The sequence below is a fragment of the Euprymna scolopes genome, chromosome 5, assembly GCF_053919585.1.
Source record: "Euprymna scolopes isolate OS-2025 chromosome 5, ASM5391958v1, whole genome shotgun sequence".
In the NCBI taxonomy this organism is placed as follows: domain Eukaryota; kingdom Metazoa; phylum Mollusca; class Cephalopoda; order Sepiida; family Sepiolidae; genus Euprymna; species Euprymna scolopes.
In genome coordinates, this window is record NC_136486.1 from 149477840 (window position 1) to 149488345 (window position 10506).

Consider the following 10506-nt stretch of genomic DNA (forward strand, 5'->3'; position numbering starts at 1 on the left):
ACAGCGAAATCAACAGCTGAAATGAAAGCAACCCATATGAACTAAAAACATTAATCAGTCACGTGGAAACTGTAAAAGAAGTAAAATAAAATGGTACCCCATAAATAATAGGCACCAGTTTCGGTTGATACCACACAACATAGTTGTGAGGAGTCAAAGAGGATGGAAAGTCTGAGGAAGGAACAGCATTAACGAAACCTCTAATGAAAGAATGCGAAGAATACTGGCACCTTATGGAGGTTTATTGTCACTCAAATCCCAGGGAAGACCAATGATGTTTGTCAGCTGGAAACAAATGGTAAGTGGTTGTTGCGATAACGGAAAATCATCAGCAAAGGTTATCAAAAGATGAGACTACAGGAAATCTGGAGAGACTTGTTTCCCAGACTCCAATACAGCTTTTTATTCTACTTTGATTACGAGAATTTATAAACTGTTATTATTATTATTATTATTATTATTATTATTATTATTATTATTATTATTATTATTATTATGACATAGAAGTATTTCCATTCTTTATTAATCATATCTAGATATAGAGACCAAATATTTCGTTATCCGATGCATATATGTGTGTGATGAAAAATTATTTGTAAAATGTGATATTCTCCTGAAGGTGGAAGGTTCGATCTTCGGTGTGGGCTACCGAAAAAAAAAATTGGAAATTACTTAGGACCTCTATCCAGTCATCGCTGACGGAACAAGAGTACGCTACCCCCGTAAAGTAAATAATGGGTTCCTTCCAAATCCTGTCAAAATTCCTGAGTTCGACAGAAACATTCCCAGGTTCGACAAGATACACCTGAAGAAGGCGGGAGGTTATATCAACCGAAACGTTGTGAAAATCACACTCAAGATGAGAGCAGTAGTCCGATGAATCCAAATAATAGAGTTCTTTTTAATTGTTTCTAATAATTTCTGTACACATAAGTATATACTGACAATATACGCTCAATATATTATATTACCTTATAATACATGTATATATACATGATATATATATAAGTGCTATATATATATATATATATATATATATATATATATATATATATTAGTTTTGATCTCACTACCACATAAGGTTCAATATGATAATCAATAGAGAATTGTCTCTATAATATAAAATAAAGATGTAATCTGCATGAATTAAAATATCATATTTTTGATCGGGCAATGCTGGGCGGCCTGCTAGTATATATATATATATATATATATATATATATATATATATATATATATATATATATATATATATATATATATATATATTCTACGAGTTCAGCCCAGATTTGCTCTGCCCTATGTACTGTTCATAACTTGCCCTGCGTGTGAATACACTTTATGTAAGACTTCAAATGTTTAGACCAAAAATTGTCTGAGTAATTTCGTAGAGACTGCAGATGTTCATTTTTTTTAAATATTGGCCCGAATTTTCACCCCTTAACGATAATTATTTTGGTCTCAAATCAAAATACAAAGTTTTACCTCTGTCCAAGTTATCTCCATCTAAAATTTCAAGCGTTTAGACGCAAAATTGGCGGAGGAATTTAGTAGAATCTGCAAAGGTCAATTCTTTCAACTTTAACCTTTTGGCAGCAAAATTTTCGACCCAAAACTGATCGAAATACTTGCCGCCTGTCTGAATACCCATTATGTATAAATTTCAAGTGTTTAGACCCAAAATTGGCTTAGTAGATGGCTAGACACCGCAAAGGTCAAATCTTTGGAACTTGAGCCCCTGGCAGCTCAAATTTTTTACCCAAATCGATTAAAAAGCTTGCCCTATCTCTGGAAACCTTTTATGTGAAATTTCAAATATTTAGACCAAAATTTGACTAAGTAATTTGGTAGAGACCGCAACGGTCACATTTTTTTAACTTTGACCCCTTAACATTTTTTTTTGGAGCTCAAATCAAGTTAACAAGATGGATTCATGTCCAAGTCACCTGCATCTAAAATTTACAGTGTTTCGACCCAAAATTGGCGGAGGAGTTTGGTAGAGTTTTCAAAAGTCTAATCTTCCTACTTTGTCCCCTTGACAGTCAAATTTTTGGCCGAAAATCGATTAAAATGATTTTTCCAAATCTTAATACTCCTTATCTCCAATCTTGAGTCTCTAGACTGAGAATTGACAGAGTTATTTGGTAGGGAAATGTACACCGACACACAGACATCATTTTCACTTATATATATATATATATATATATATATATATATATATATATATATATATATATGAGTATATAAGTGTCTGTGTGCCTGTGTACATATATATATATATATATATATATATATATATATATATATATATATATATATATATATATATATATATATAACATGTAACTCAAAATCATAAGTTTATGATTGCTAAATTCTTTTAGCCTGCCTTTTCTTTTAATGTCCTATCCCATTTACAAGGTCATAAATATATTTCCTTCGAGTAAAAATGACCTTTACATATATAACAAACAGCGTTGTTGATGGTATTAATAGATGGACCTGTTATCTCGGAGCCGGAAAAAAACGATTCCAACTTACTGCGGTCAGCATGTGACCATCGATAAAAGCTATCACGAGGACGAGGTTTTACCCACCCGTTTTCCCCGTCGGCCATTACCCGGCGCCGATTCGAAATCCATGTGACTTTGACGCACAGCGTGATACAGCAGAATAGAATGTTAGAAAATAAAAATTCGAAATACATAATAATTACTCTGTTTAAAATTATGAGAAACGCATTGATATGCATAAACATATGATTCTGATCATATAAACATTGGGACACATTCAAGTCTATATACATATACAAATTGTTAATATACGTACACACACGCATCTATATATATGTATACACAGAAAGTTATAAAAATGTATATGGCAATTAAGCTACACAGAATATTCCGCGTTTCATCTACCCTAGGATTCGTCAGGTTTATGCGAAGAGCTGTGGTTGTCTCGCATTTTTATATAGGCACATTCTATTCAGTTTTTAGTCAGCCAATCAGCTTCCTAGATTCCACCGCTCCCTTCCTAATATATATATATTTACATAGGCATCACCACTTATCAAGGCCAAGAGGCCACTTGAGGATAATGGTTAAAGAGTGTACAGTAGAAATTGGACAATATAGTAATCGTTAATAATGGAAATTCGGTAAATTTGTAAAATTATATGGAACGGCTCATCAAAAACTTGTTTAGGTTAGACTTGAAGACAGTCATATTGTAGTAAGCTTGAAAGCAGGAAAACGGAAGACAATTCCATTGGCGTGCAGTTCTAAGAAAAAAGCTTTGTTTATGGAATCTACGTTTAGGTTTAGGCACAGATAAAGAGTGACGGAAATTAGTGATAGTGTTTTCTGCTAGACAGGTGTTTCTCATGAAAGTTTGGCGATGGGGGACCATAAATTGCAGCTCAGCCGAGCACTTGCCATGAAACTAAGGATAAAACAGAGACAAATTCGCAACATCTCTTCTGTGAGATAGAGGTTGCAAGGAAGAGAAAAGGGTATCTTCTACGAGGCTACGAAGTCTATTTTGAACTCTATCAAGGCAGGATAAGTCCTTTCTAGCAGCTCCTGCCCAAATGTGGCAACAGTACTCCATCCTTGGACGTACCTGGTTCTTATATAGATAGAGAATTGCGTCAGTAGTGAGATATCTACTGGATCGATAGAAGGATCCCACCATTTTTCCAGCGGTCATTATTCCAGAGTATATATATATATATATATATATATATATATATATATATATATATATATATATATATATATATATATAAATAAGGGAGTAGTCACCAACAATGTGTATTTTTTAACATTATTTTATTATTCCGTGTCTTGGTTTTTCATTGAGAATTATGTTTGGATCATTGTAATAATGTTTTTAAGTCATTGAAATCGTTTACGCGCGTTTCAGACGGTCTGTGATGCGTCCTTGTCAGAAATTATTTTCAAATGTGTAAAAATGGCGATTTTCGTAGTTAATTTGAAGTTTTTCCAAGGGGTGGAGGCTTGTAAGTGTTTATTATTCATTGGTATGCTGAATTTTTATTGCTTTTTTATTTGGCTTGTCCAGGGAGACGTTGACCTCGCTGTAGTCGCTATCTCTTTCTGCTAATGTTTTTTTCTTTCTTTTCCTTTGGGGTTGGGTAGGATGTGTGTGTGTGTGTGTGTGTGTGTGTGTGTGTGTGTGTGTGTGTGTGTGTGTGTGTGTGTGTGTTTATGTGTGTGTGTGTTTATGTGTGTGTGTGCGCGTGTGTGTGTGCGCGTGTGTGTGCGCGTGTGCGTTTGCTTTTATTGGTTTGGGAATGTGTATATTGTTTTATAGTATTTTGGGGTTATTTGCTTCCTTAGGAAGGCGGCTGTGGTCCGAGGTCGTTACTAATGTGTATGTGTGGGGAGGGGGGACTGGCTCTTCTGAAATAAGGGTAGGGGTACTTTCATTCTATTTTGATATTTATTTTTTGGATTCTTGGATTTTAGTATTGTGATTTTTCGTTTTAGTCTTATATTATGTTTGTTTAGAAAGAGGGGTGTATTTAAAATAGGGGATTTTTTAATGTCTCTATTTATTTGTCTCCCCATGTGGGTATGGCCAGACCCAGGATCGGTTCCTAGTGTGGGGAAGATTTTGTTCCCCAGAGGGGGGGGGCATTGGAGGGGGTATAGGTATGGGAGGGGGATGATAGAAGGGATGATAGTCGTTTCAGTCATGAGAGGGTTCTCCTCCACTGACTGAGGAGGGAGCGAGGTGTTGGAACAGATATTATACTATGGTTCTAGGTGTCTCCTAGTGTTGTTGGTTTCGAGGTAAAGTAGGGTTGGTATTGTTCAGTGTGTTGTATTAGAGATAGGGGTGTTATGTCTGTGTGTGGTTGTATGCGCGCACTTGTGTGTGTTTTAATATGTCGGTTCTGATTTATGTTTGGGTGTGTATATGTGTATGTGTATGGGTGTGCATGCGAGTGTACCTTGCATTTTATGTTTTTGTGTGATGGTATTAGGTTCTGTTCAGCTCAGGAATGAATCTGGTGATGAAGTTTTTTTCTTGTGTAAGTAAATAAAAATAATTGTCTGTTTGGAAGATTGGCATTATTTTGAAGCTGTTTCCACTGCATGTGTCTACGTGTTTTGAAACATAGAGGTGTCTGTTATCTGCAATTTTGATGTTGTGCTTATGTAAGGCCACTCTATTGCTGAAATTTTTGGTGGCGCCTATGTAGGATTTGTTGCATGTTGTGCATCTTAGTGCATATACTACATTTCTGGAGGTGCAATTTAGATCCTTTTTTATTTTGAATGTTTGTGCTGGGTTTTTGAATGTGTATGTGTTACCTTCTATTATTATGTCACATACTCCACATCGCGGTTTGTTGCATTTTGTAACTCCTTTTGTAGTATGTGGGACGAGTTTTGAGGAAGTTAGGATGTGTTTTAAGTTTTTGGGTTGGCGTTTGCTTTTTATTATTTTTGTTGTTTTAAGTATATTGTTTAGTTTGTCGTTCTGATTGAGGAGGATAAGGTTTTTTGTTATCTGTGTGAATAGTTCTGGGTTGTTTGTGTTGTGTGTAGAGACGTATGCTAGAATTTGTTCTTTGTTGTGTTCTTTTTTGGGTTCTTAGTTGGTCTATTGGAATTTTTCAGCCAGTTCAATACCTTTCTGTATTAGTGGTAGTGGGTATCCTCTTTTCCGCAGTGTTATATATATATATATTAGTAATTATATATATATATATATATGCATATATCTATATAAATTTATTGTTATTTCAAGTATCCATCCACATAAATGTAATAAGGAGATATAATGTTTTATGTATCGATTTTCAGTATGTAGTTCAACAGTGCAGAATACGTGAATAGAACTAGATATTAAGTAATACTATAAATATATTTGCAGAACTTACTATAGACAGACACGTACGTATACATATATATATATATACATATATATTATATATACAGCAAGTTATAAAAATATATATGGCAATTAAGCTACACAGAATATTTGGCGTTTCATTCTGTGAGCATTCACCAGGCTTATGCTATTGACGAATTCTCGCGAGAATAAATGCGAAATATACTCTGTAGCTTAATTGCCATACATATTTTCTTGACTTACTACCCAGCTCTACCTATGTATTGAGAACTGTTGAAGTAAATACTGAAAAATGTATGCTTAAATTATATCTTCGTATATTAATTTATGTGATTAAATGAAGTAATCCCCCCACACACATATATATATATATAAAAGTTTTTTTAATTTTTTTTCACAATATTATTTCGTATTCCTGCACGTCACCAATTGAAAAAGAATATAGAAAAGTTATAAGCTTTTATACTTTTCGTATTATTTTTATTCATATATATATATATATATATATATATATTAATTGGGTTAATCAAGATCTGTTCTTTTAAGGCTTTTGCGTTCATACAAAATGCATTTAAAATATTCCTTACTTCTAGATTAAATTATGTTAGAAAATAATTAATTTTTTATTCTATAGCTGTAATTTATAATTAACTGAACGAATTACTCATTCCCTAGTTTGCACACATGTATTTCTCTCGTCTTCTTTCTTTCTTTGTCTCCCTCTATCTCTCTCTCTCTCTATCACTCTCTCTCTCTCTCTCTCTCTCTCTATCTCTGTTTTTTTTTTCAACCACTTTCAAATAGTTTCTCATGTTCTCATGTCTCTGGAGTATTTATATTATGCATTCACTGATCGAGAGTATATAAATATAACAAAAATACCATGTATAAACACACAAATACCATCTTTATCGTTGTTGTAAACCAAGGTTCTGATAAACCGTTCGTTTATATAAAAAAAAATTTATATTAAAAAAAAAGAGAACATTCACAGAAGCAATTTTTATTTGGTATACGTGAAAATGAGAAACGGAAAGTCGATAGCTCGTCCCACTACATCAACCATACAGTGCGCGCTTTCCCTCGCCTATCAGAATCACTGGAACGTATTCCCTGCTTGAAATCTTGCCAGCTAAGAGAGCGAAAAAGAAAGAGAAGTCACCCCTATACATCAGGTAGTTTCTTAACTTCCATCTGACTCTCGAGCTTGAAGCATTTTCGCTCAAACATGGTCCTTAATATGCAGCATTTAGAGAAATAGTGACTTTCTTTTTTCAGCTAATTAACATACTGCCGTGGATCCGAAAGAAAGAAGCAGCTCTGTGTTTAATGAAAACAAAATAAATTGAAAACAAAGGCAAGTACAACATACAAAGAAAGTCAGGCTGAATTCCAAATGTGCGTAATCTAACCCTAACGCCGAGGAGCATATTCTTCCGGTCTTTATAGTAAACGTAAGATTTCATTGTTATCTGTAAGATGGGCGTCACAGAACATAACGTGCTCATACACACCATGAACACGTATATAAATTAGATAGAAAAATAATACGAAATTTTACTTCTATATTATCCATAGTGATAACATCGAAGTAAAGATATTTATTACTTTTATTTAAGCTCGATGAATTTCGTAATAATATATCACAATTAATGAATTTTGGAATGATGTTAAAGAGCATCTCTCCCCCCCTCTCTGGCTTTCTTACTCTTTCTATTTTCTCTCTGTGTGTCTCTATTAGAGAATAGAGAAAGAGAGAGGGAGAGGGAGAGAGAGAGAGAGGTGAATAACGTGGACAGTGGACACGTTTGCAAAAGAAGGGTCAGCTGACCAGATGACGTGGTATCATGTGATGAGGTTAGCTGATTCTTTCTTGGCAGTTTGGTTTCGGGTGTTGAATAAGACAGACGGCTTTTCAGCTGTCCCCCCCCCTGGGCTGGGGAGGACGCTGACGTGTATCATCAAACAAGCAAGGTTCACCTCCATTCTGTGTCGACCTTTGGAAGGTGAATAAAAACTATAAAACCATTTCATCGTCTTGGAGTGAATTCTTCATCCAACAGGCCAGCTCCCCTCCAAGAGACAATGAAAACCAGAGGAACAACCGACGACACATGAATAAAGGTATGTTAAGAAATGCATGCACACAAACACACACCCACGAAGACATGAACAATAAGATTAGAAACTAGACGATCACGTACACGAATCTCCTTGACAAAATCTCCTTTATGACAGTCCCGAATATATAACATATTCGTTTTGGTGCTCGTGACTAAGTTCACATCATCGATGTGAAGTCGAACCTGTGTTTAAGAAATACGACGTGGAAACAGGTCCTTAAAAGGGAAAGGAGATTTTAAGACAAGAAAAAAACAAAAACAAAAAAAAAAAACTATACAACACAATAAAATGTCTGGAAGAAAAAAAAAAGAGAAAGAACATTAGTAGAAAAAAAAAAGAAATACAAATCAACACACACACAACGATGGTCCGTTAAAACACTAAGTAATAAGGAAAAATAATAGTAAAGAGAAAAAAAGAAAAGAAAAGAAAAAAAAATTCTGTGAGAAAAACAGTAGAATAACTTGGAAAAAAAAACAGCTATAACGAAAGACAAACTGATAAAATATTGTTAATTTTGAATTAAACAGCAAGTGTAAAACAGAAGGACAGAAAGAAAGAAAAAGAAAAAGAAAATAGAACATATGACTTGTTAGCTACAACGTGTGTGTCAGAAATGAGCCTGTCACCTTACTAAAAAAAAAAAAAAACATGTCAATCACGAAAGGTTTGTTGTTAATAATAATTTTTGTTGCAATTTTGAACTGCGAAACTTCATGTGCTTTTAGTGAAAAGACAATATGAACTGTTGATGAAAAGACAATGATCATGTCCTGTAAAATGATTTTTTTTTCTTTTTCGCTGATTGTGCGATTTTTTTCGTAGGAATTTTTTTTTGCTGACGTGGACAAAATTTTGTTGTTTGGATTTTATTTATTGCTAAGATGGGACTTTCTGAATGCTTATAGGATATTTTTGTATTTTTTTCATTTATTTTCTTTATGTAATTGATGTGTTCTAAAATGGTATTGTGCAGGATTTTCTTACTCTGTGACATGTATTTTTTTTTCGCAGAATGGGGAGGTGGAATCTTGCTTGTGGGGTCTATGGAAAGAAGGATTAATAAAAGAAAAAATGTGTTTTTAATTAATTAAATAGTAATAATAAAATAGGGAGAAAGAAATAAGATTTAAACAGTGTAATAAATGATTAAAAAAAAAAAAAAAAGTTTCGGAAGAGTCAAAGGTTCAGTCGGTATTAATTTCAATTTTCGAAATGTAGAATAAATGTTCTATTCGACATGAGTGACGTTTTGACCACATAAGTAAGGTAAAAAAAAAAAAAAAAAAAAAAGGATAAATATAGGGTTAAATAAACTATATGAAGAAATGAAAGAAAAAAGTGGGGCGTGAATGGAATTTAATTTCTGTGGCAAGCATGTTAGAATTTTGGAGAGGTGTTGAATTACATGGGTAGTTATTAATTTCATTATTCTCGGGAAATGATTCGAATTTTATTTTTTTTTATCGTGATTTCTGTTGATTTCGAGTAGAATCAACATGGAGCAAGTTTGAGTACTTCATGTGTGGAAATCCGATGTTTTCCGTGAAGCTATGTGTCTTCAAGGCAGGTTGCGCTTACCGACTTTGGAAAAAAAAAAAGAAAGTTTTTTCTGACATAGCAGTGAACGGAATGTATTCTGTCCAGCGTGAGCGGATCTAGTTGTAATCAACTTCAGGGAGCAAATGAAATGCCCTCTGACATGGTGTAAGGGGCAGAGGGGGTGCAATGGCTGACGTGGCCATTATGTTACGAATCGCTCAAGAGAAGATGAATGAAATATGTATGCAAGTACTTAGGAAAATAAAATGTTACCATATTGTGAATTAAAGGTACCAAAAAAAATTTTTTAAAAACCATGCTGGGTGAATTTAATTGGTATCATTAAATTAAATTATTTTGGAATAGATTTGGTTGGTTTAGTTATATTTTAGGGACGTTTAGCGCGTAGTTGCATTTTTTTCATGAGAATTACAAGGCGATTAGGCTGTAGAAAGCAGTTTTTTCTGTTGTTTTATTTATTTTATAAGCCACGGTATTGTCACAAATTAGAAAATTTGGCAGGAGAAATACTATTTTAGAGTAATGAGAACCCTGTTAAAACAATACTAGTGGTTCCAGTGAGTTGGAAGATGCCACGTAGGCCCAAGCAACGGCAATAAGTCTTGTCCAACAAAAGTCTGGCGTGCGAGGTCGCGATAATTCCTCAGGGTACGGAGCGACTGGACAGTCGGTACCAAGCCTAATCACGGGGAGATAGAAGAAAGGGAAAGATGCAGATTACGTAAGGGACAAGATAGAGCCTTATTATTTTTTTATTTTTTTAGAGGAATGTGTGAGGGATATCTGGGTTGGAATCTTGGGACTTGCTGGGAATGCGGAAAAATCACAAAGGGAAAATTACTTAGTTAGAAATCGATGGCGCATTAGTTAGGGAGTGATGATTCCGTATCTTGTCGGGTTCCAGGAACTCAAACAGGCTCCGAGTGAATCAGT